The 26,881-nt window shown below is 46.2% G+C and overlaps 1 protein-coding gene across 1 annotated transcript in view; it reads left to right on the top strand.

Moving 5' to 3' along the window:
• The first annotated feature begins 1,459 nt into the window (after nt 1-1,459).
• Nucleotides 1,460-26,881, top strand: part of ZMYM4 (zinc finger MYM-type containing 4) — a 119,912-nt gene continuing 94,490 nt past the window's right edge. Inside the window, exon 1 of the mRNA XM_083173487.1 lies at nt 1,460-1,600. The gene's annotated coding sequence lies outside the window, so the exon portion shown is untranslated. The remainder of the gene's footprint in view (nt 1,601-26,881) is intronic.

Genomic DNA, 26,881 nt, shown 5'->3' with positions numbered 1-26,881 from the left:
GTGGTTAAAAAACATACTTGATCCTAGCACTGTGGTTCCCCTCCACACTTTCTTCCCAATATGTGTATCAGTTTATTTTGTTTTGGCAGACGTTACAAAATATATATATATATATATATATATATATATATGCTGCAGCCTTGTATCCTTTGATACTGATTTTCACACACTCCTAAACCGTTTGGATGATTTATCAGAGGAGATAGAGAATATCTCCCTTATTCAGGGTATATCAGTGTGGATATAACGGTAATTGAAGTTTGCAACTACAGCATAGCGGACGGATGTCGGTTATCAATCAAATATACAATGTCGGGCATTTTGTACTGCTCCACCGCCCTTTGTTGGGGCAGAGGATGCGTACCCGCTCAGACCGCTGTATCTCCCTGAGCGGGTACGCATCCTCTGCCCCAACAAAGGGCGGTGGAGCAGTACACAATGCCCGACATGGGCTCCATGCTAGGAATGTCCATCATTGCCTATGCCATCGATAGTATATTGAGTCATCCATTTTCTTTGACTGATTGGTCTGTGGGCCAATCAAAACACGGAGGCAGCGGCTTAACTGGTGTCAGAGAGGGTCAGGTAGGCAAGTATGGTTTAAGCTTGGGAACTCATAGCTGGTGCCCAAACTATACTACATCGGCCATAAATAATTATGGATGGTTGATGGCCATCCCTACACAGTGCCCAGGCGAAGTAGTGAGAGAATAAAAAAAAAATAAAAAAAAATCGGTACTTATGTAATATCTGGACTCCCGTTTTTCTTATGAGAGCGCGTGCGCTCACCACGCTTCGGGCACGGTGGCTCGCTGCGCTCGCCACACTATATAAAATCAACTCCATGCGTAGTTGGATAGTAGGGGTATGAAAAAATGGGGTGCATTTAACATGGGAGTCCAGATAATACATAAGTACCAAAAAATCTTTGCAGAGCTCTGTTTTCTTAATGACATTTAAGATTCAACAGTCGATGATCAGCCTCACAATCACAATGATCAACCTGAGAGCAGTGTTGCGGTTGCACCAGGTGTCTCTGGACAATCACCCCAGTTACCCTGCTTGCCTACAATCCACTCCTGGTTATTGAGTTAAACATAAAATATGCAGACATAATAAGTTACAAATGCTCAGCAAAACTTATACTAGTAATAAAATATTTACAAAATCGGTTAAATACATTTTGTAACTTACATCAAACAGAATGTGTATTACTATTAATATAACTCAAAAATCAGTTATGTAAATGCTACAGATAAAACAACTACGTAAGAAGCACCAGAATGTCACTTTCCCACCCTCCAACAACTGTCAATAACAGGGCTTCCTCATCCATCGGGCCCGCCTGCTCGCTCCCTCCCTCTTTGTGTGTGTGTGTTTCCCACGCTGCCGTCGAGCACATGGACTTCTCCTGGCGTCGCCATTGCTGCTGACACTTTAAACTGCTTTGCGGGGAGGTGGCTACTGATTGGTTGAGGGGTGGATTCGCGGGAAGATGACGTAAGAGAACGGTGAATGGATGCGTCATGCCATGCCCGGTGCTGGGGTTGACCGGATACTACAGTACACAGTCCAGTGATGTGAGAGCTACAGGGGGAGGGTAAGACCGACGAAACTATACTGTGCTCCTGGCTGGGTGTAGGGCAGTGATTGTCTATGTGCTAAATGTCTATACACCAGGTGATCGGTGTACAAGGAGCGCTGTCACTGTTGGATATCCCATACAAAGTTCTTGGCAAAGTTTGTATGGGCTGGTTATGCAGAAAGTGTCATTATTATTATAGTCATCATCTGTACAGATAGCAGGGTAGATGGAATTTCAGTGTCACGGTCTACGAAATACTGACCTGGGTTAGGGATGTTCAGACAGGGGAGGCAGTGCTTCCCCCTGGAATTTTGCTTAAAATAATACAAAGAATATACCTATGACACATTTATGTGTCATAAATATTTTCATTATATTATTTTAGTAATTTGTAACATTTACATTGGGAGGCACTGATCAGTGGTGCTTCCCACTAACGAGTAATGGGTGGGCTAAAAAAAGCACATTACAAAAAATGGTAAAAGCAGGACTTCTAGAAGTGCTTCATTGACAAGGACTGCTGTGACCTGTTGTCAAATCACCGCAGCCCCTGTCAATTAAGCTTCTAGAAGTGCTGCATTTATCTGGCTCTTCCCTGGTGCCCCAGCTCCACTGTTCCTGTCACACTGTGGAAGTGACCTCCAATGAATTTTAAATGGGTAAGTTGGAACTGGACCACGGAACGCTGACAGGCTCCATGCATCAAACTGATTCCACAGCTTGTAGTGTCCAGTCTGCGGGGTGTCCAGTGCTTGTGATAGTTTTTACCAGGAACATGGGGAAGGGTGGTTTACAGCCTCCCTGTATGGTGTGGACCCAGGGCCGGATTAAGCACAGGGCGACAGAGGCGGTCACCCCAGAGCCCCCACACATCAGGGGCTCCCACATCGGCACTGCTGCTGCTGCGGCGGTGGTGGGTAGCAGGGCAGGCAGATGGGAACTAGTAGCGCTACTATTTCTTATCCCCCCGCAGGTACCCCGTCGCTGACTGCTCGGGGACCCCGCTGCCTCCCCAGCGCTGCACAGATCCCCGCTACCCAGGTACCACCTGCCTCCGGGGGGGGGCGCACCTATCTCCATGGGGTGGTATCAGATGTCTTACGGCAGCCCCACCAGATGGGGCAACGGATGGTGTCTTTTTTTTTTTTTTTTTTTTTCATCTATACCCATTTTAAACTCTCATCATTTAAGTGGCTTAGTCAGGCATATCCATCCTAAACATATGAGATCTTATCCCATGTTCTCTAAATACAATATTTTAATAGCCAGTTAACTTATTACCAGTAAATTTGGGGTTATGTTGGGAACTATTACCAGAGGCGGGTTGGCCATAGACATTACAGGGATGATTTCCAGTAGGCCGACGTACCTGTGAGGCCACCTGCAAGTCCTTTGCCAGTTCACAGAGTAGCTGATGCTTCAAATACTCATCTAAGGTGGGCGCTCATCTATATCCATTGTGACATCTGGTATGGGGACAGGAGCGGCTGCTATCTGGGTATATAACAATATCTGGGGTGTCACTGGGGGAGGGTGGGGATATTTGTTATATTCAGGGGATTACGGTAATGAGTTTGTCTACTTGATGAGGGTTTTGGGTCTATGTTCAGTCTTATAGTGTGTACACACAGTTAGATTTGGCTTCAAATGTTCCCGATATAGGGAACATCGGAAGCCAAATCGCATGATTTTTTTAGGGCTTCCGAGCCCGATGCGCTCTCCAGTGTGAGCGCATATCAGCAGCCAGATAGAGAGGGCAGGCAACACTATATAGTGCAGATCTGCACTATATAATGTAAATTGTGCCCCTCTGGCATGCCGTGAGATGCGAGTCCCGACACGATCTGATCGTGTCGGGACTCGCATCTCACGGCAGCATCTGCCGTGTGTACACACCTTTAGTTGTGGGAGGTAAGGTATTATTTGAAATCTTGGTTAGTCACAGCAGCTTAAAAGTCTGGGACCACTTGACTGCCAAGCATATTGAAACCAATGGCTTCCACACAGATGTGGTGATGTAGTAAACCCACCTATTTTGTGTTGGCCACACCTACCTTTGATTTGGTGCCACACTCATGAGACCACTTTTAGTTCTCAATCTGGCTCTGACTATCACAAACACAGGGGCTGGTAGTATCTGGTCACACTTTGAGGGAGGGATGACTATAAATTATCAACAGTTTGCTATGGTGGCAATGGGCACAGTCGGTAGTATGCTTCTGCACAGGCTTGCTATGGTTGGCAAAGATCCCATGGCTCTTCACAGTGGCTGTTTTTTATTTTTAATCTGCTGCTTGGGGAACAAAGCTTAGGCCCACCCCATATTTCTTCCGAAATTGTCCAGCCACCCATTGTGAGAACAGGCATAGCCATCAATGGGTCTAACCATCAATTGTTTTATTCCATTAATGATTAACTATGCAATGGCCCTCTCTATTACTATGTAACAATTTTAGGGGCAGATTTATTAAGCTTGGAGAAGAGATAAACTGGAGATAAAGTGGAGAAAAGGTAAAAGGAGATAAAGCACCAGCCAATCAACTCCCAACTGTCTTTTTCAAACACAGCTGATTGGCTGGTGCTTTATCTCCTTTTACCTTTTCTCCACTTTATCTCCAGTTTATCTCTTCTCCAATCTTAATAAATCTGCCCCTTAACCACTGTGCCACCCATTTAGTAGGATTTTTTGTAAGCAATTTTGCTAATTAAACTTTGGATGAGCTAAGGCCGGTGTTCAGTTACCCCAGGTCATTGATCAGAGATAATTGTCTTGCCATGGACTATTCTGTTATCCCCGAAAAAAACAGCACATGTCGTGTCTTATCAGGGATTTTATTTCACCTGCCTTTGGCTTAACTGAAACTGTTTTAGTCTATTTATTTATATATTTTATTTCTTTTTAGAACAAACTAGATCAAAATCATTGTGTGATGAGACTTGTATTGTCCTATCACAAAAAAAACACACATTTGACTGGGATGTCTTATGTTGACTAGGACTAGCTGAAATCAATTGGTCATGCCCTATGATTTTGGTTGGTTGCAGTCATCATCAAACTGCACTAATTCTGCTTCATAGGCCGGTATGCTATCTGGCCCAATACAGCATTTTCTCCGATATAATCTCGGTTCCCGAGATAATTTCACCCACTATCGGAGTTCCGGTATCATGAATAAATAACCAAGCTTTTCTCTGTGGTTTTGTTTAATTGGATTCCGGCTTTCTCCATAGAGAATAGTATTTTATCGGCGAACAGTTATCCTATCTGATCTCACTTCTACTCTGAGTAGGTGATAAAGTTTAAAAATTCTTTAATTTTACTTTTAAAAGTATCCCTTATTACAGCACCCCTAATTACTAATTAGCCACTTAAACATTTTTATTTTTAATTGGGCTATAATTAATAGTGAAATGCATGTTTTTTTTTTTTTTTTTTTTAATGGTCACATTTGATTTATTTATTTTTAAGTACTTCTACATGTTTGTTTTTTGAATGTGTAAATATTAAAAAATAAATATATATTATACTAACTTCTCGTATTTATCCATAATGCATTTCCTGGATCCCATGATGCATTTCCTTGATGCTGATAGGTTATTCACTGCTATTCCAGGGACAAAGAGAATCGACAGCTCTGTGTACAGTCAGCTGTTAGTATTTTTGAAATACTTGATTTTGCTATTTTTTTCTGACAAAACAACTTTTAAAACAGACTGAAGCATGGAACCATTTACAAACACCATTATGATTTTCAAGTTGAGGGTGACAGGACTGGGTACACAGGAACAGACAAATGAGGATAGTGTTCTGGAAGTGGTGAGTCTGTTTGGGTATCTATTCTTGGTGTCTGGTCACTGAAGGTTGCACACTCCTCCGCAAAAAAAAAAAAAAAAGCCAAAATGCCAAACCTGCAGCTCAGCAAACCGGTGGCCTCTCACTTCACGATAAGCCTTCCAGAATGGCGATAGCCCAGGGGTGCGAAGCCAGGCTGCCCGATGTTGATACATCGGGCAGCTTTGCATCCCTGATAGAAACCTATGGGGGATGCGGCCGGTGGCGCTGCAGGGGGGATTGCAGCAGGGATCATAGATTCCTGCTGCGGTCCCCCTTTAATACATTTAGGTGATACTTCATATTTGCGGATAACCCCCAAAAATGGGGGATTTAGCTGCAAATATTATTTGGTAAATGTGCCCCTTAGCCTGAAACTGGGATGGGTGCAAATGCGGCATTAGATATTCCAATTTAATTGTAGGTGCTTAACAAAGGTATATATTACTGCCACACAAAAACAGCATGGTACTCCTTTTTTTTTTTTAAATGAGAAGAAAAAAGATTTGCTTTGGAATTTGGAGGAAAAGATTCTTCAGGGATCTGAATCTTGTGTTGATTCATTAATCAACACCCGTGATACTTCTAATGGACCCCTCACACATAGCGATATACAGCATTTTCTAAACCATGCCACTGAATTTAACTACATCATTAAGAAAATGCCCCTATATTATTGTGTGTAGGGGCCATAGTGATAGCGTTGTGCAGTGATTTTGCCTGGCATTAAATAAGCTGCACGTTGGTTATTAATTGGTCGGGGCCAGTGTTCTCATCGGAGAACCCTGGCTCTGACAGATAGCTCAGAACGCTCATCTACTCATCCAACAGATCTAGCATTGTTCTGAACGCTCATCTACTCACATCACTTCTTGTGTAGGCCCCATAATAAACTGGATAAAAAAGGCATAATTGGTTATTAAATTGAAAAATCTATATTCAATAAACTAATTGTCAGACTGTAGAGATATTTAGCAGAAACTGTTGTTTTGATATCCTCTCAACAATTGTTCCCCGTAAAAATTTGAGAGGGGGGGGGGGGTCAATGCTGGTTGAGCTGACATGCAAAAGTCTTTAGCGAAATAGGGGGGAAAAAAGTGTGTAACATCCCTGGTAACATGGTCCCTTTTTTTTTGTTTTTGCTGTCCTGATTGCGATCCATACATATTGTGTAGGTCTTCACGAGTGTTAAGGTGTGTACACACGGGGGCGATATTGGCTGAAATTGCTGAGCGACCATATTGCCAGTGATTTGGAGTGCTGCTGGCGATAAATTGCCAGCTGCGCGCTCCCGTGTGCACTCCCTAATGGTTGCTGGTCGCAGGAGCATGCTTACCCCTGTGCTGAGCAGGAGGTCAGCGGAGTTCAGCGGCAGAAGGATTCCCTTCTGCTGCTGCTCCCTCCTCCGTTCGGGTCTCCGTCTCCCCCCCCCCCCGCCGTGTGATAGCAGCAACCACTGCTGCTCCCCCCGCCCCGTGACAGTAGCAGTGTCTCCTTTTCATCGCTGATGAAAAGAAGACACTGAGCAATGTGGTTGCTGGCAAAATATTGCTAGCAATATATCGCTAGCAATCATATTGCACCATGTGTACCCAGCATTAGATAAGGTAATTGTGTCAAGAGGTGCACATACAGGCTGACCTGGCAGCCATCAATACAGATTTAATATAGACGGCTGGTGGGTTGCCGGTATCGGGACAGCGATGCTAAAGAAGTAGATTTTTTTTTTTTTTTTTTTTTTTTTAAAGCTTTGCTAGTTTGTTGTTGCAAGCTTGGAAAAGAAGTAGAGTAAATACTGTTTTTTATTTTTAAATAGCAAGTGCATGGATGTGTTGTGACATCCATTGATTTTTGGAGAAATTGTAACCTTACCACTGGATTATTTATTGAAGTGATTTGTCATAATATAAGGCCATATCCTCCACAATTAAAATTCTTTAACCATGCATATCTCTCAAATTAGGAATGCTTGAGACATCTTTGAATAAACACTTAATGCTAATTATATATTAGGCATCTAAGCTTGATAAATAGCTTTGAACCCCATTTAAGAGCCTATGATATCAGTTTGCAGAAAACCCTACAGTCCATACAGTAAACAGCTTTGATACTAAAAGAGCAAAAATGTACATATGTAATTATGTAGCCAAATCTGTTTATACACTTACCAGCTTATTTGAAAAAAGTAGTAAATTAGAATGCAACAGCCATCTGTTTCTAATTTGTAGATTTATTAGGAGCAAAACATCACGTTTTAGGTATAAGATATGCATCTACTTTGCAAACCGCCATCTTGGAACATGTGACAATAGAAAGTGAATGCGGAAGATGGTGATAGCAAAATTATTATATGGATGAAAAGTTTTAATAGCATATAAAAAAAGGCTGTAGTTTCACAACTTGAATTGCCAACCCTCTTTTACATATTTAAAGTATGTACATGACACCAGAAAGACTTGTGGGAAAACAAGAGCATGTTCCTGTTCTACCATGCCACAACCGTTCCATACCACTCCCGTTTATGATCATAGAAAATCTTGCTGTTGGCAGATATAATGGATGGGATTCAATTGTTACTGTCCTTTCCCATGTACGCATGCTGGGGATAATAAACCGGGCTTTAAACTGGGCTTTAAATGCGGCATCCATTAGTTTGGTTGGGTTTTGGTCCTATGCACTGCTAAACCCGACCGTAAAGAGATATGCAAGATAAAAATGATCATTCAAATATCACCCCACAATCTCTCCCTTTACTTTAGATGGGAGATTGAGCGCAAGTAAACATGTGAGTTACCAAACATTTGCTATAGTTATTGAACTTGGGCTCGCTCTAGCGGGGAACCAGTTGTTTTTCGGGCTCTGTAAGTAATGGCTTTATGCAGTTGTTTTGCGGATCAGGTGACAAGCTTTTGTACCTGTTTACTTACTGACGTGTTAAAAAACAATTACATTCCCTCAAAACACCTCCTGTGTATAGATTAATCTAGTTAATTTAGTTACAAAAAGAAAATGTATGAATATCAGAGGAACGGTTTTGTAGGTATATTGCTAATTACATTGTTATTGTTAAAATTATTGTTATTATACAACTGTTATTACATTGACTAAAGTTTGTAATTTTATTATAGTTGGTTTGGAGCTGCAATATATTAGTCTACTATTTATTTATTTTATCTTGTCTTTATTGGAAACCGTGTATCTGTTCTCTGTGGTGACCTTCCTGTTGACCTGAATATTTAAAAGCCTTTGTGTAATGGCTGAGGAGGCAAGAAATCCCATATGCCATTATACAACCCCCCCATGTTAGCATCTGCTGTTAACTGATGATGGCCTGTATAGCTTCGGTGTATGTAAAAACTAAAAGAAAGAAAACAAATCTATGCAATCAGAGGCATACTGTCATTTATAAAATCTGTTATTCAAAATAAACATTGCTATTTTCATAAAATAAATTGCTTGTACAGGTTTTTTCCTATTGATAGTGTTTCTCCTATTGATCTGTCAATGATCACAAGTTGGCATAGTTGGGGGAAGGGGAAGCTCCAGCACAGCTATACTATTGTGAGTGAACACATCTTACCAGTAGGGTTAAGGAAACAATAGCCTCTGCAGTGCTTTATTGAACATATAGGGTGAAATTTACTAAGTTGTGAAATATACTTCATAGGTCATGTTGCTATGGGCAACCAATCAGAAGCTACTTCTTATTTATTTACCACCCTCTAGAAGATAGTAGAGAGGATGTGATTGGCTGCCCATAGCAACATGACCTGTGAAGTGTATTTAGCATCTTAGTAAATCTCCCCCATAATGTTTTGCAGTAGTTCTAGCACTACTCACTACTTGGGGGGGGGGGGGGGTGTATTCAATTACGGGCCTAGTTCACCACTATAGTATTTAAATGCAGCTTTTTTACCTGTTGTGTGTGGGCAAAAATTTTAAAACATTTGTGGCCGAAAATTGGGTAGAAACAGGTGGGTTCCATGATTCACGTGTTTTCCATACCCTCCAACATGACCCATTCCATTAGGTACAAAATGCTCTGTTCCTGGACTTCCCTGCCAGTGGCAGTTACAGAGGTGGGGCTCCAGCACAGTCTAAAATTCAAAGAGGGGGGTGTCAACTGCCAGTGAGTCCAGGACCATGATACTTGGGTGAGTATTCAATGCCGGTGCGAGGGGGTTAAACTGCGAGGATCACAGAAAACCAGTGATCCTCGCAGTTTAACCCCCGCGCCGGCCGCTCGCACTATGCAACGTTCCGGGGGAATCCTCGCCGTCACAGGACGGCGAGGATTCCCCTAAACTGCGAGAGCCGAGGCTAGTGCAGCAAACTCGCTGTAATTAGCCTCGGCTCTCGCAGCTTTTGGGGCACATTCGCAAATTCCCCCTCGCTCAAAAAACGGAGCGAGGGGGAATTTGCGAATGAGGGGGGTCAGTTGAATACTGACAGGGTGAGCGGTGACTGCGAGCAAAAAGTCCTGCTCGCAGTCACCGCTCGCCCACGGCATTGAATATATGCCTTGGAGTGGCAGTAGGTGTGGCTCCCCTTTTTGAGTATTGGACTGTGCTGCAGCCCCACCTCTGCAACTGCCAATGGCAAGGAAGTCCCAAAACAGAGCATTTTGTACCTAATGGAATGGTCTATGTTGGATGGTATGGTTTTCCAATTGTATCGAAAATCCGCATTTTAATGAATACCCCAAAAAATAAAAGTTAAACTGAAAAAGTGAGTATTTTTTTTTCCTGGGCATTGAATACCCCCTTTTTAGTCTGTTTTTATATTCAGTCTTCTTTTAGCATTTTGTGCATGCCCACTTGATGATACAATTTCATAATTAGTTGTCACTAATTTAGACTGAAAAGAATGTAGTGTGCTTTATAAATGGAATCGGTACATCTGTCAGAATGAACTTAGGTCTACAGTCATTAGGTCGACCCCACTAGGTCGACTGGCAGGAAGGTCGACCTAACTTAAGGTCGACATGGGCCAAGGTCGACATGACTTAAGGTCGAATCTGCATAAAGGTCGACATGAGGAAGGTCGACTGGTCATAAGGTCGACATGGGTTTTTCACTTTTGATTCAAATGTCAACACAGTCGACATGGACACAGTTGGCAATGAGAATCGGACCCTCGCTTCGCTCGCAATGCTTCGGGCACGGTGGCTCGCTTCGCTCGCCACAGCTTTAATAACCTCCTCCAAGTCCTAGTGGATGGTAGGGCATGAAATACCGCCTGTCGGCTCAAAAAACAGTGAAAAAACCCATGTCGACCTTATGACCAGTCCTCATGACCTTCCTCATTTCGACCGTTATGCAAATTCAACCTTAAGTCATGTCGACCTTGGCCCATGTCGACCTTAAGTCAGGTCGACCTTCCTGCCAGTCGACCTAGTGGGGTCGACCTAATGACTGTAGACCTAAGTTCATTCTAATAGATGACCGCATCCCCTATAAATATGTTAGGTGTTAGGTTTTCATTTTGTAAATCCATCTTGTTTTTTTTTTTTTTTCTTCCTTAATTCTGTTATTAGATTCCCTCCATTCCAATGTACATTTACATTTTTAATTGCAGTGAATTTTATTCATGTTTTGTCTTTATTGTGAATGTAAAAATGATCCGCGAAGCTATGGGTGGCCAACCCTCTTTTTTATATTATGTATGTGTTCAGCCGCTCTGATTTTTATTATTTTCCCCTTGTTTAGCCTATATATTGCATGCCACATGGGCACTCGGGTAGATATATCTGGCCTTCTGTCTCACAACTCATTTGTTGTTGGTTTTTCTGTATTCTTCCTTTATTTTTGTTTGTGTTTGAGGTAAAAGTTTATTTTGGTTTGGTGGAGATTTGTTTGTTGGTTCTAAAACCCATACATTTAAGACATGAATGGAAACCTGGATGTTTCTTTTTCTTAAGTCCATCATCTGTTTTTATATAGCTTTGTGTGAGTTTTTGCTTCAGGGTATTTGCTTTTCTGTTTTTATTTTTTGTTTTTCCGGTAAGCTCTTTTTTAAGTCATTGTATATCAAAAAATCAATTTCTTTGAAGTTGCTTCTAAATTGCGTTCTATAGATTACTGGTGTGTTCTGTTCAATTGTTCCTTCCTCCTATACCACACACCGTGATGGCCATTGTACATATTGCACACACCTCGATGGCCATTCTACATATTGCACACACCGCAATGGCCATTGTACATATGTCACATAAGTGCCACTTACCTTCAAGCTAATTTTTAGGGGCTTCTTTCTCAATCCCACGAGTAACATGCTTGATTCCAAAAGCTTCCTACTTGATGCCAGGGGCGTCATACTTGATGCCAAGGGGGTAGCAGTCTGACAGCTAGGCATAGAGTGGTGGGCTACCCGGCTGTCTTCAGAGCGAGAGCGGGTTCGCAGCAGCTCAGCATTAAAGCAGTGTGACAGCCGGGCAGAAGCGGTGGGCTGCCCGGCTGTCTTGAGAGCGGGTCCGCAGTTGTTTGAGATTTTGCACCAGGCTGCCAGCCACTGCCACTCCTGATTAGTTGCCAGGCTGCGAGCTCCTATTGGCTGGCATCCCATCATGAGATTTCAAACCGCTGCGGACACTCTTTCAAGACAGCTGGGCAGCCCACTGCTTCAGATGTAGATGTAGGGTTCTCAGACAAAGTTCTGTAAGGCCTCAGCCCCTGCATCCCAGGATCGAACTCCGGAGCTGCCGCATCCAAGCCCTCTACATGACTGCCCAAATCCACCACAAATCTTACTCGAGGTGGGAGCTCGTCTGCTACACTACACCAATGTGTGGGAGGCGTCCTGTACCAATCCTTGGGTACGGACTCTAATTTTGCAAGGCTACAAGCTGGATTTTGCAAAGCAACCTCCACACAGGTTATTCAAATCAAGACTACCAGCCTTGAGAGAGACTCAAGCCACCCTGTTACAGGCAATACAGAGACTACTGCTGTCTCAAGGAATTACCCCTGTTTCTTCTCAGGAGGGTTATTATTCCAATCTATTTGTAGTGCCGAAACCGGATGGTTCGGAACGTCCAATTCTAAACCTAAAGTCTCTTAACTCATTCCTAAAGGTGACAACTTTCCGAATGGAGTCCCTTCGGGCGGTCATAGCAGGACTAGAGCAAGGAGAGTTCGGACTGTCCAATTCTAAACCTACAGTCTCTCAACTCATTCCTAAAGGTGACAACTTTCCGAATGGAGTCCCTTCGGGCGGTCATAGCAGGACTAGAGCAAGGAGAGTTCCTAGCATCCCTCGATGTGAAGGACGCCTACCTGCCCATCCCAATATGGGGCCCACATCAAGCATTCATGTGGTTTGCCATTCTGGAAGACAATTATAAATTTAAGACCCTCCCCTTTGGTCTGTCCACTGCACCCCGCAAATTCACGAAGGTGATGGCGGAGATGATGGCCTTGCTCAGAAAGAGGGAGATAAACCTCATAACCTATCTGGAAGACCTACTTATAAAGGCCAGGTAAGAGGAAGCCTTGAAAAAAGCAATTCAGGTGTCTACACAGGTCCTCATTGCACACGGGTGGTTACTGAACCTTCCAAACTCCTCGCTGATCCCATCGCAGCGGCTGCTGTTTCTGGGCATGGTACTGGATACCAGGGAGCAGAAAGTCTTTCTGCCAGGGGACAAGGTTCAAGTGCTCCAGGTTCTGGTGCACGATCTATTGGCTGCAGTCCAAGTCTCAGTCCACCAATGCATTCGGGTTCTGGGAAGATGGTTACCTCTTTTGAGGCGATCCAAAACGGCAAGTTCCACTCCCATGTTTTTCTGTTAGACCTCCTGAGCAAATGGTCAGGGTCTCATCTACATATGCACAGGAAGATTTTCCTGTCCATGCGATCCAGGGAATCACTGCAATGGTGGCTCCAAACCTGCTGGCTTGAGATTTGATATCCAGAATTGGATCTTAGTAACTACGGATGCCAGTCTCCAAGGGTGGGGCGGCGTGATGCTGTGAGTGACCTTCCAAGGCAGGTGGTCCTTTTGGGAATCCAAATTCCACATAAACAACCTGGAGTTGAGAGCGGCGATTTATGCTCTCCTGCAAGCTGCACCTTGCTGAAGTATAACTCAAGTATCAAGTTTATATAATAATTATTATTATTATTATTTTTTTTATAAACAATAAATTTAATACACAATACCACCGGCCGGCAGAAGAAATATAGATCACAAACTGTGTGCACAGAATTTCTTAAAACACATTAAATCTTTAAAAATTCTAGACCTTTATCCTATAACCTGCAAGGTTAGAATATTTGATGAAGCCGCTGACGTAGAGAAGGCGGGGAAATGCGCCATCACCGTCATTTACTACCACTAGAGCCGGGGAGACCAACGCCAGAGCAGGGAGTCCTTGAGAGGGCTGCGCAATCGGGAAGACCAGCAGCCGGGGACCCGCTCCAGGCCAGCCTTATCTCACCCCAAGTGGATTACAAATTCGCATCCTTCTGCCTGCATCCAATGGAGCCTAATACCCCTTTCACACCAGCCTAAATTCCCGGGTTGAGTCCGGGAACAACCCGGGACTAGCTCTGGTGTGAAAGGTTCCCGGGACAAAATCCCGGGCTAATTTGCCGGCAATCCAACCCGGCTAGGTACCAGGGTTACTCCCGGGTCCTTCCTGGACTACTAGCTGGTGTGAAAGGTGCAGGGACATGTCCCTGCTTCCCGTGTTGCCTCTGCTGATGTCAGCTAACGCTGATTTGCTAGCAGGGCAACTTCCTGTTGTGCTGGACGCTCCCAGACATGCCCAGAGGCAACAAACAGCGTGCAGGGTGATACAGCATGCACGTGCTGTGGGCAAAGTGCATTTTAACCCCTGCAAGCAACTTGGGCAAAGTGGGTTTTAACCCCTGCAAGTGTGGCTGCCATGTCTTGGACGAATGAAGAGGTGAGGGAGCTATTAGCCATCAGAGGGGAAGAGGAGATCCGGCGCCATATTACAGGCACTGTGAAGGATGCCCAGATATACCACAACATTGTCCGCAGCCAGCAGCAAGTGGTGAACAAGTTTAAGGGGCTGAAGAAACAATTCCACCGCATACATGACCGCAATCGGAATAAGAGCGGGGCTGCAAGGCAAGATTGGGTCTTTTATGAGCTGTGCAAAGCATGTTTTGGCCACACTGCGCTGAGTGACCCCGTCAGCCTGTCCTCCTCCAGCTCGGTCACTCTCTCATCGGTGGTTGATGAAGACAATAATCAGTTGATGGACAGTACCCAATCTGGGCCAATATCACCTGGGCCAACATCACCGATACTAGTCCCAGATGACACCGATTTAAACTCCTCCGTTAACCATGCAGATGACAGCATAAGCGGCACCAGTGTAGAAACCATCCAAGAGAGTGATGTGCCCGCCACACCCAAAGTGACACCCAAGAAAGCTCTCCCTGTGATGCGCACCAATAGTAAGTATTTATCCTTGCTTGAATGTCCTAAGCACTTGCATTCCAATACACAGTAATGCTGCACTATACGCCACCATAACCGTCCGCCGCAAAGTTTGGTGTCGCAGAGTGTATCAAGTGTAGGTGAGAGGAGGCCACAAACGCATACGATCACACCATTGCTTTTTCTTATGCCTTTTTCTCCTTCTTTTACTCCCCTTGCAGTATATACAGTTCCACCACGGAAGCGCAAAGCCACCAAAGCAGAGCTCGCGGCACAGGAAATGACCAGGGTGCTCTGTGAAGAACTGCGCTACATGGACAACAACATGCAGCGACAGGAGGATGCCCGGCAACTCTGTTTCACCGAGGCAGAAAGAGAGCTGCAGCAGACCTTCATACCGCAGATAATGGGTCACCAAGAGCGCATCTTGCACAGCTACCAAGACCGTCAATTCCAGTTCCTGGAACACATCCTGCCTCGCTTTGTGGGTAACACGCTCCCAGCTAGCCAAGGCCCTATTGCCCCTGAGCATAGCTACCAGCCGTATTCCAGAGGTCCATACTATGATCCTCCTAACCCGCCACCATCCTCGCCTGAATACCCTGTATACAGGCAATTGCAATAGGCAGTTTAAAATAGTGTTGCTGTTTTAAAGGCACATTTCATATTGAAATAGTATTGCTGCTTTAAGGGCACTTTTGTAGGTAGGGGGTGGGGGGAGGTTGGGTTTTTAGGGTGTTATTTTTTTTTATTTATATGCTGATAGTTGAGCACTTTATATGCCTGTGCACTTTACAGGTTTGATGTTTACAATGGCTGGCCGATGTTTGCCGAGCACTTTTCAAGTTTACAAAAAAGTTGGCCTGATTCATAAGGTCCTGTTTAGGGGGCGGGGGTGGGAGTGGGATGTTTGATGATTGTGGGGGGCGGGGGTGGGGGGGTTGTTTGATTTGTGTAATGTGCCTTTATATTTTTTGTATTTATCTTGCACTATTGTGCCTAGAAATAGGCAAAGTTTTATACTTTTATATATGCCTTCTCATTTGTTTTCTTGAAGTAAACAAGGTTAAAACACTACAACTGTTTGGTGTCTAATTTTTAATAATCAATAATGTAATGTGGGCCTAAAGGCCATTTTCAATGATAAATGCAGGGTCAACCTGGGTTTGGTATGAAAGGTACCGACCCGGGTTGTCCCTGCTTCAAAAGCATGTGTGAATGGGTCCCAACCCAGGAATGTCCCCTTCTTGTCCCGGGAATGGAATTCCCGGGTTTGTCTCTGCATTTCTGATGTGAAAGGGGTATAAGTATTGAGCAAATTATGATCCATGCAATTTTGGCTGAATGAGTGAGCTTTCGCAGTCTGATTACAAATCACCTGGTTGAGACTAACCAAATTAAAAGGTGTGACTGACTAACTTGCTTACTAATTGAAATAACTGCTTGATTGGGTGAATCTGAGAGCTTTTTTTCCCCAACTATCCGGACATTGTACTAGAGTACTGAGTATACTACTCATAGCCTCACCTAGGAATAACAAGCCTCTGAAAGCCCAGCTGGGTGACTACACCGGGCTCATTAGCCAAAATATTCTAACCTTGCAGGTTATAGGATAAAGGTCTAGAATTTTTAAAGAATGAATGTGTTTTAAGAAATTCTGTGTACACAGTTTGTGATATATATTTCTTCTGCCGGCCGGTGGTATTGTGTATTAAATTGATTCTGTTTTAAAAAATTAAAAAAAAAAATAATTATATAAACTTGATACTTGAGTTATAGTCCATAAAGCGCGGTTTACTTTGTTTTGACTAATTGTTTGTTTATTCTAAGGGTTGAGTATTCCTTATAAGCGGCAGCTGGGACTATAATTAGTGCCCTGCGCTTGGTTATAGAAACATTTGATTACCTTTGCTGAAGGACCAGGCTGTAAAAGTCTAGTCAGACATTGCGACGGCAGTGGTTTTTATAAACCGCCAGGGAGGCACGAGGAGAAAGTCCTGCATGAGAGAGGTTACCAGGATCCTCAGTTTAGCAGAGGCTCATCTGACTGCGCTGTCGGCCATTTTCATCCCCGGGGTGGACAATTGGGAGGTGGACTTCTTGAGTCATCACAACCTTCACCCGGGGGAATGGAGCCTGAAAGAACCAGTCTTTGCACGCATTGTGGATCGGTGGGGAAACCCACAGATAGATCTGATGGCATCCAGACTCAACAAGATGTTGGCCCGGTATTGCTCCAGGACCAAGCGGAGGCAGTGGACGCGCTGACAACACCCTGGTGCTACGACCTGGTGTATGTTTTCCCACCAATTCCATTACTGGCGAACGTCCTAAAAAAGATGATAAATAACTGGGTGGAAGCAATTCTGATAGCTCCCGACTGGCCTCGCATAGCATAGTCCTCGGACCTTCAAGCCATGCTGGCGGATGACCCATGGCGCCTTCCTCAAGAAACAGACTTGCTCACACAAGGTCCCTGCATCTGCCAGGCTTTAGAGCAACTACATTTAACGGCCTGGAGGTTGAGCGGCAAATTTTAGCTCACAAGGGATTGCATGCGTCAGCCATCTATACGATGACTCAGGCCAGGAAGCCAGTGACTTCCACACATTACCACCACATTTAGAGGAGATATGTGGGCTGATGTGAGCAGTTGAAATTTCCACCAGCAGAATTCAAGTTGGACTGCTTCCTTTATTTCCTGCAATCTGATTTGGAGTTGGGCCTATGTTTTAGGTTCCTTTATAAAGGTACAGGTTTCCAGAAGAAATTGGCTTCCTTGCCGGAGGTCCAGACATTCCTGCAAGGGGTGTTGCGTATTCAAACCCCCCCTTTGTGCCGCCTACACCTCCATGGAAATTGAAGGTGGTCTTAGCCTTCCTACAGTCATCTTGGTTTGAACCTTTGAACTCAGTGGAGTTCAAATTCCTGACATGGAAGACAGCAGTTCTGTTAGCTTTGGCTTCATCACGGAGGGTTTCAGAGCTGGGCTCTGTCTTGCAAGAACCCATACCTTATATTTCATGAGGATAGGGCGGAGTTGAGAATAAACCTATGGTTTCTTCCAAAGCTTGTTTCTTTTATGATCCCCATGGCAGCCATAACACTGGGATATCTTCCCTTCTCCTAGTTTAGACAGAATGTGCAGGGGTGTTAATTTTGTTTTAAACAGGGTGCCACAGTTTCAGCCTCAGCTGAAGGGCTAGCTGCCCGGGGAGATGAAGAGTGTGTAAGAAGTGTGGACCTGAGCTGGAGACATTACAGCGAGCCTCGCGGCAAAAGTATTTGAAGCAGCGTCGCCGGCAGAAGTGCGTGAACGCATTCACTTCAGCACTGCGGGGTGCTCCATTCTCCTCCCCTGCACGAGCTGCAGGAGACGGCGCCCGCCATCTTGGAGGAGACGCTGCGGGGGATCGTGCCTGCTGTCCCTCTCCCTTGGCTGACCGGCGGAGCTCGGCGGCCAACAACACCCTGCCGCCACCCGCCCTATCACCTGCTGCCTTGAGGTGTCCCGGTGCCACATCATAGGGGGATCCGCTCTCTCCCCCCCTCCACGCTCGGAGCGTCGCAGCCCCCGCCATCTTGGGGGGCGGGCTGCTGGGGATCGTGTCTCCCGTGCCTCTCCCCTCCCTGAGGACTCTTGGCCTGCGGCATACGCCACCCTCCCACAGCCTCCCCTTCCTCCTACTGCCCTGTGGAGACCCAGCGACTCATAGAGGGGTGACCCTGCTCTCCTTGCCTGTACTGCCTGGACATAGCGGCCCCCGCCATTTTGGAGGCTTGGACTGTTGGGGATCGAGCCTGTGGTGTCTCTCCCCCCACTGGATACCGCGGCCTGCCTGCCTCTGCTGCCACCTACCCTGCTCCCCAGAAGAGATCCGGCACACGGCTCTGACGTGCGTCCGCGGCCTCGTCTCCATGCTCGGCGGTCAGTGCCTGGAAGCGGTCGGCTGGACGTGGGGTCTCCACACCCCCCACATCAGCACCCATCGGGCGGCTGTGGTACCCCCCCCCCCAGAGGTCGCGAGAGCGGTAAGTCAGGCCGGTGTGTCCGGCATACTAATTGCCCCGCTGGAGGTGAGCGACAGCAACTCTGCCCAACTTCAGGCCCTTGGCTGGCTGCGGTGAACGATATAGAACCTGCACATCTCCCACTGTTCCCCTGGCGACCTCCCCTTCCAACTAAGCCAGTACCTATTTGAGGCCTCATCACCCCAGTGACTCTCATCTCACTGAGGACACCCCTGTGACCCTTGCACCCAAGACTACATCCCCAAATCAGTTATACTGTGAGCCCTAATATTTCCTCTCTGCCTCAGCCTCTTCGAGTCAGCAGACACCAGTATATTTGGCTCCTGAGTGACTCTGTGCTCCCTGACATTGCTGCTAAGGCACCTGGCTGACCAACGTCTGGAACAGTGCATCTGTGCTCTTTGATATTGCTTCTGAGACCCTGTCCTAACTACATCTGGGTCCCTGACTCCCTCCACACCAGACGCCCGCTGGGTCAACTCGAGACCGAGAGACTTTGTTGTTCAGGTCACCCTCCCAGGGACTCTGCCCCCCATTAAACTCAGCCTTTGGTCTCTGATACTCTACTGAGGAGACTGTACAAACTTATAGTACTGCCTCCGCCACTCCCAACACACAATATCCGACCGCCTGGTACAGTACCCCATTCCAACCGACACCTGGAATCATGGTGAAAACCGGTGCTGCGTCCGCAGCGACCAGGCTCGAGAAGTATGCTCGAGGATCCCAGCCCCCTCCTTCAATGCAGACCACCCAGCACCCCAACTCCCCGCAATCCTCCCGAGAGGGAGAGGACTCTCCTCCTGCTGACAACTCCGCCCAATCCAACCAGCAGATCCTCCTGGCCATTTCAGCAACTGAGCAGAGGGTCATGGATAAAATCGGGCAGGTCCAGTCAGATATCTCCCTCATCCGTCATGATATGCAAAAGGTGAGGGAGAGAGTTGGAGAAGCGGAACACCGTATCTCCGACCTAGAAGACGCAACCAACCCCCTTAAAACAGCAGTGGCTGATCTCACCACACATGGCAGCTGTCAAATCCAAAATATCCGACATGGAGGGGCGGTTGCGTAGCAACAATGTGCGCTTTGTTGGCCTACCAGAGAGGGCGGAGGGTACCTCCCCCCCCCCCCCCCCCAAAAAAAATAAAATTCTTGAAAGATGGCTCCTTGAGTTGTTTTCACCTGATGACTTCAGCCGACACTTCACAGTGGAGAGGGCCCATCGGCTGCCCACTGGAGCTCCACCACCGGGCGCTCCCCCGCGCACTTTCATAGCCCGCTTCCTACATTATAGAGACAGAGATGCGGTCCTCCGGCTGGCTCGTGAACGAGGCCCACTCAAAATCGACAACCAGGTTGTGGCGGCGTACCCCGACTTCGCAGCAGACATCCAGAAGACAAGAGCTCAGTTCCTGCAGATCAAGAGGAAACTACGGGATCGTCAAATCCAATATTCCATGCTATTCCCGGCGCACCTTCGTGTGGTGGCGGATGGCAACACCCACTTCTTCAATTCCCCTCGAGGCTGACCAGTGGCTGGATCGCAGGCCACGACGTCCGAACTGATATCTCCTCCGTGAGCATGCTGGCTCTTACCTATTTTTAGTGGAATACTTGACTTCACCTAACTACTCTGTTATCATTTTTGTTTAGGCTGCACTCCAGATATCCTTACCCCCCCTACCGAAGTATAATCTTTTTCTTAAAGGGTTCGGGATATCTATTTTCTAACGGAGCTCGATGTAAGGAAATAGCTTTATTGTATAGGTGACCACAGATCCCTATACCCCACAGTTTACACAGTTAATCTGCTAGTTGAATAGTTCTAGTTTTAGTTGTTAGCTGTTAAATGGGATCCAAAGCATATCTAATGTTAGATAGGTATGCCGGGTGGGTTTGGGAGTTGGGGTTTTGTTTCTCTACAATGTTATCGCTATGTTTTCTTTCTATTTTCTCTGAATGCAATGCTGTGCAAGTGGGTACTGTACTCTGTCCCTACAGGATCTGTATACATGGACCACTATGACCATAGAGCCGGTGGGTGGGACTGTAGCTTACCTCTCGCCAACTGCTCCCTGGGTGGTGCTGGGAGGGGCGGGGCCACCTTTAGGTTCCTATTTCCCCCATTCCCTTTGCTTCCCTACCTTCTTGGTACCCGCCTCTCCATCTATGGCCTGTGTGACGGCCCTCTCCCCTCCTTTCTTCCCGTTGTCCCCCCTGTATTCTGTCTCCCCCCACATGTAGTGGTGGGGCTCCGCATACTCGGTTGGAATGTTAGAGGCCTCAATGATCGGGTTAAGCGTTCCCTTGTCCTGTCCGAAATCAAAAAGCATGGAGCTGATGTGGCCTGTCTTTCAGAGACCCACCTTACGGGCACTAAGACACTATCGCTCAAAAAACCCTGGGTGGGACACATTTTTCATTCCACCTTCTCCAATAATGCTCGAGGGGTAACAATCATGGTTAAAAAAAACATTAATTTCCACCTCCCTCATCACCAAATTGACCAATACGGACGATGCGTCTTCCTTAGAGCCACAGTTAACCACACAACCATGAATATATTAGCGATTTACATACCTCCCCCCTATAATAACGACGTCCTCAGGAAGGCTGTGACATTCCTTGCCTCCTTCCCGGCGGCCCCTATAGTTTGCATTGGGGACTTTAATAACATCCTAGACAGATCCCTTGACAGGTGGACGGGTCTGGGGGGATCTCCTTCCTCACCATCTCCCTTGCCCACTCCATATGCTAAATTACTAAATGAACTGAATCTGACTGATGCCTGGAGACACAGACACCCGACTCAGAGGCAATTCTACTGCTTCTCCCCGGGCCATCAATCCTTCTCTAGGATCGACCTTGCACTTGTATCCCAGACTTGCTACCCAAAACTCTGTCGGTGGAGTATCTCCAGAGAGGGATATTGGACCATTCTCCCCTGACTATAACGCTAGATCTGATGCCCTCTAGAGGCGCTAGCACCTGGAGACTTAACCCCTTCTGGCTCACCCTACTGACAGACAGACAGAGATGCACTCCTTGTGGAGTGGTCTGACTTCCACGTAGAAAATGCCTCGTGCCCTGACCCGGTTATCAGACATGAGACATTTAAGGCGGTTGCCCGGGGCTCCCTTCTAAAAAGAATTGCTAACATTAAGAGGGCTGGTAGCGAGAGGGAGGTTGAACTTTAGGACGCCTGTTCACATATTTGAGCTCTGGTCTCCCTGTAGACAAATTAAGGTGGGATGTGGCGCGTAAGCTCTGGACAGATCACCTATTTGACAAGTCCAGGTGTAAACTCCTTTTCTCTGCACACACCAAATACTCCCAGTCAGATGTGGGAGGCAGCTACTTGGCGTATCTCGCCCGGGATGAGAGATCGTCCACCTCCATTCAGAGGATGTGCGACCCGCAGGGGGTGGAGTACTTCACCACACCAGAGATTGCACAAATCTTCCTCTCTTTCTACTCCTCGTTGTACTTGTCCCGGGCGACATATACCTCTCACGGGTCAATATACCCCACTTGACTCAACAATCTGTAGGCCTTTTAGAGGCCCCCCCTATGACGGAGGCAATCATAGTTGTTATCCCCAAGCCCGGGAAGGATCCCTCTCTCCCGGACTCCTACCGTCCCATATCACTGCTCTCAACAGACGTAAAAATACTGGCTAGAATTTTGGCTACCCGACTTAATGCAGTGGTCACATCGGTCATCCATGAGGACCAGTCTGGCTTAATGCCTGGTCGGTCCACCACACGTAACCTTAGGAGACTCTTTTGCCACCTACAGGGAGGGACGGAAGCTGGGTCGGGGCAGTGGTGGTGTCGTTAGATGCTGCCAAGGCCTTTGACTCAGTAGAGTGGGACTATCTGTGGGAGGTTCTGCGCCGTTTTGCCTTCGGGCCTAACTGTATAAACTGGGTCCGGCTGCTTTACTCCTCTCCTGTGGCCCGCATATCAGTTAATGGGTTTGTGACCTCGGCCTTTCCACTTGGCAGGGGCACCAGACAGGGCTGCCCACTGTCTCCTGCCCTTTTCGCCCTTGCCATTGAACCCCTGGCCATCATGCTTCGAGATTCCCCAATTGTCTGAGGTATCCCCTTGGGGGGACGGGAGGATGTGGTAGCCCTATATGCGGACGACACTCTTCTTTTCCTTAATGACGCTGGGGTGTCCCTGGAAGAGGTGCTGCAGATAGTGGAATCCTTTGGGATCTTCACTGGCTTGCTAGTCAACTGGGGGAAATCTAGTATTCTTCCTATATCTGGTAGGATTCCGGACAGGCTGCCCTACACCTCCCCGCTCCAATGGGTACACAAGTTCAAGTACCTGGGGGTCTGGTCCCTGGTGATATTGTACCCCTCAATATCACCAGGGAATTTAAAAACAAAATCCACCAATGGAAAAAGCTTCCCCTAATTGTCATGGGCCGAATTAACCTCATCAAGATGTCTATACTTCCCAAGTACTTATACCTACTCCAACACTCCCCGATCTATATACCTAAACATGTGTTCATGTCCATCAATACCCTCCTTTCGTCCTTTATCTGGGCTAATAGACCACCTAGAATTGCATTTAAGACACTAACCAAACCCAGGGTGGATGGTGGATTGGGTCTCCCGGACTTTCAAGCTTACTATCTGGCAGCCCAGTTAATGCACCTTTCGGACTGGATACTGGGTAGATCTGGCACTACTTTTGAGTGTGCCTATGCCGAGTGTGTGGGGTCCCGCCTCCCCCCCCCCCCTTCAGTTTCTTCTGTCCTCCCCCTCCTTCAGTTTCTTCTGTCCTCTCCTCCAGACCTACCCTCTCTTCAGACAGGCACTACTTCTATGGCGCCAGGCACATAGGATTTGATCCTGGGATGGAGTGGATGGGGAGACTCCTTTATGGCACAATAGGGAATACCCTGAATTTAAACAGCTCTCCTTAGATGGGTTTTGGATAAGAGCGGGCCTTATGTCAGTTTCCCAGTCGTTCCTTGCGGGAACGATTAAAACATTTTAACAACTCTCTGAGGAACTTCAAATTCCCAATAGATCCTTTTATCGCTACTTGCAGCTTAGACATGCGGCTCAGGCCCAGTTTAGGGACTCCCCATTTGCAAGAAAGATCAGTTCAAGGAACTTGGTCAGTAGAAGAGCCTGAGATCCTCCAATGCAAGGGAGTTACTGGCGGTCTGGAGATTGATGGAACATCTTACTCGAGATTCAAGATTCCCATCTGAGAGTCATGTCAGACAACAAGACTGTAGTCTTTTATATAAATCATCAGGGGGTACCAGAGCCAAATTTCTGATGGAAATTTCAGGGAAGATCCTGTCTTGGGCAGAAATATCTTCAATCAATATCTGCAGTATACATTCCAGGCCCAGAAAATGTAGTAGCAGATTTCCTGAGTCGCAGGGAGATGCTACCTGGAGAATGGGAGTTGAACAAAACAGTCTTCGAGTTGATTGTGAAAAAATTCGGAGAACCAGAGATAGATCTCATGGTGACTTTTTCCAACAGGAAGGTAAATACCTTCTACTCCAAGTTCTATCGCCCACAAGCTCTAGCAATGGATGCCTTTTCAATGAAATGGAAATTCAAACTGGGGTATGTATTCTCACCCATTCCTATCATAAGCAGAGTGCTGAAGAAAATATCAGAAGACAAAGTAGAAGTGATAATCATTCTACCAAATTGGCCCAGGAGACCATGGTTCTCGATGGCTCTAAACATGATGATAAAAGAACCTTGGAGTCTACCAATACAATCAGATCTACTGATCCAGGGACCAGTTTGTCATCCAGATCCAAGCATATTTTCCTTAAAGGCGTGGATATTGAGCGGAAGGTCCTGAGAAGATATGATCTATCCAATCAAGTGGTGGAGATGATTCTGGAAGCCAGTATCATCACTGGCGTATTATAAAACATGGCTTAAATTCCTGAGTTGGGAAAAATGTAAGGAAGAATTTCATGAGATATCAACTGCTAAAGTTCTACAATTCTTGATGGATGGATTCAAGATGGGTCTGGCAACTCGATTAAATCACAAATTTTAGCCTTAAGTATCCTTCTTGACCGTAGTCTAGCAGAAGAGAAAATGGTGAAAAGGTTTTCAAGAGCCATGAGAAAGATTCGACCTCCTATAAAATTGTTAGTAGCACCCTGGGATCTGAATTTAGTTCTGATGGTGTTATCAAAAGAACCGTTTGAACCTCTGTCAGTAATTCCAATGAAATTTCTATTATGGAAGGTGGTGTTTCTCATCGCAATAACTTCGGCTAGAAGAATTGGAGAACTTCAAGCCCTATGGGTAGAAGAACCCTACCTAGTGATTTTTCCCTGATAGAGTAGTCCTGAGGACGAATCCGAACTTTCTCCCAAAAGTTATATCCTCTTTTCACTTGAACCAAGACATAACTTTACCAAGTTTCTTCCCAAAACCTGAGAATGATGAGCAGAAGACCTGGTACGAGCCATATCAATTTATAAAGAAAGAACAGTCATTTTGAGGAAGACAAAGCATCTGTTTATCATTCCAGAAGGTCCAAGGAAAGGGTTATGTCCAGCCAAACAGACCATTTCTAGGTGGATCAGGGAAGTGATCGTGTATGCTTACCAGCATGAAGACAAAGAAGTACCCTCTATCATAAAGGCATATTCTACTAGGGCAATCTCAACATCATGGGCTAAGAAGGCCAAAGCTTCGGTGAAAGAAATATGCTTGGCAGCAACTTGGTCTTCGGTCCATACATTCTCGAGACATTATGCCCTGGATATAACAACTGCCCACTTTGGGAACCATGTATTAAGTGAAGCTCTGTCAGAAAAATAATACTGACTAGAGAAATAAATCCTTTTACTTGCATATATCTTGGTCTCCCTCCCATTTGTTGTAAGCTTGGGTATGTCCCAGTGTTATGGCTGCCATGGGGATTGTAAAAGAAAAGTGCGAATTATAACTCATCGATAATTCCTTTTCGGTACTTGTTTCTTATCACGGCCACAATCGTGGGGATCGTGTACCTTTAAGTTAAGGTACACGATCCCCACAATCGACCCGATTTCCTTTGAAATCAGGTCCATTTTGCCGGCAAAGGTACAAAATCGGGGGCATCGCGTCGGTCGGGACCATTAACATTGGTCCCGACGCGACCGACGCGATGCCCCCGATTTTTTTCCATAGACTTCAATGTTAAAATAATTTTTAACATTGAAATCGTGAGCATCGCGTCGGTCTTGTGCCATTATAATGGCACAAGATGAGATGGACTTGATTAAGTCCATCTCACATTGAAAAAAATGTGACATGGGCCAATATGACCCATTTCACATTATACAGTATATGGCCCCGTCGTCACCCCACGATAGACGCCAACCCGAAGCGTGGCGAGCGCAGCGAGCCCGCGAGGGGCGGCGGTGCGCGTCCTCTGACTTTTTCATTCCCCTACTATCCACGTCGGCGTGGAGTTGAGAATATATAGTGCCCGAAGCGTGGCGAGCGGACACGTATACCTGTGAAGTTATACACGTCCCCTCGCGGGGCTCGCCACGCTTCGGGCTCGCTGCGCTCATCACACTATATATTCTCAACTCCACGCCGACGTGGATAGTAGGGGAATGAAAAGGTCGGAGGACGCGCACCGCCGCCCCCGCAGTCTATTGTGGGGTGGGGTTTACATAGTACAATTTGGGGGTCTAGGGAATATTTTACATTGAATCCAATGTAAAATCGGGTCCCAGGGACCGGATTTACATTGGATTCAATCAAAAAATCTGGTCGGTCGCATCAATCGCATCGCATGCGACCAAATCGCATGCGATGCGATCGACGCGATTTTTCCGACACGACCACCCCGATGTAAATCGGGGTGGCCTTGCTAGGAAACAAGTACCTCCTTTTCTTGTTTTTCCCATGGCAGCCATATAGATCCCTCCCAGATATGTGTTTTTCAGAAACCTGTGAGAACGGAGACAAGCGAAAGACACAGAGGAGAGGGAGGAGGAGACTAATATA

The sequence above is a fragment of the Crinia signifera genome, chromosome 2 (genome assembly GCF_055691185.1).
Source record: "Crinia signifera chromosome 2, ASM5569118v1, whole genome shotgun sequence".
Classification (NCBI taxonomy): domain Eukaryota; kingdom Metazoa; phylum Chordata; class Amphibia; order Anura; family Myobatrachidae; genus Crinia; species Crinia signifera.
The sequence above is the reverse complement of the archived record's forward strand: the minus strand, read 5'-3'. Positions and strand labels throughout refer to the sequence as shown.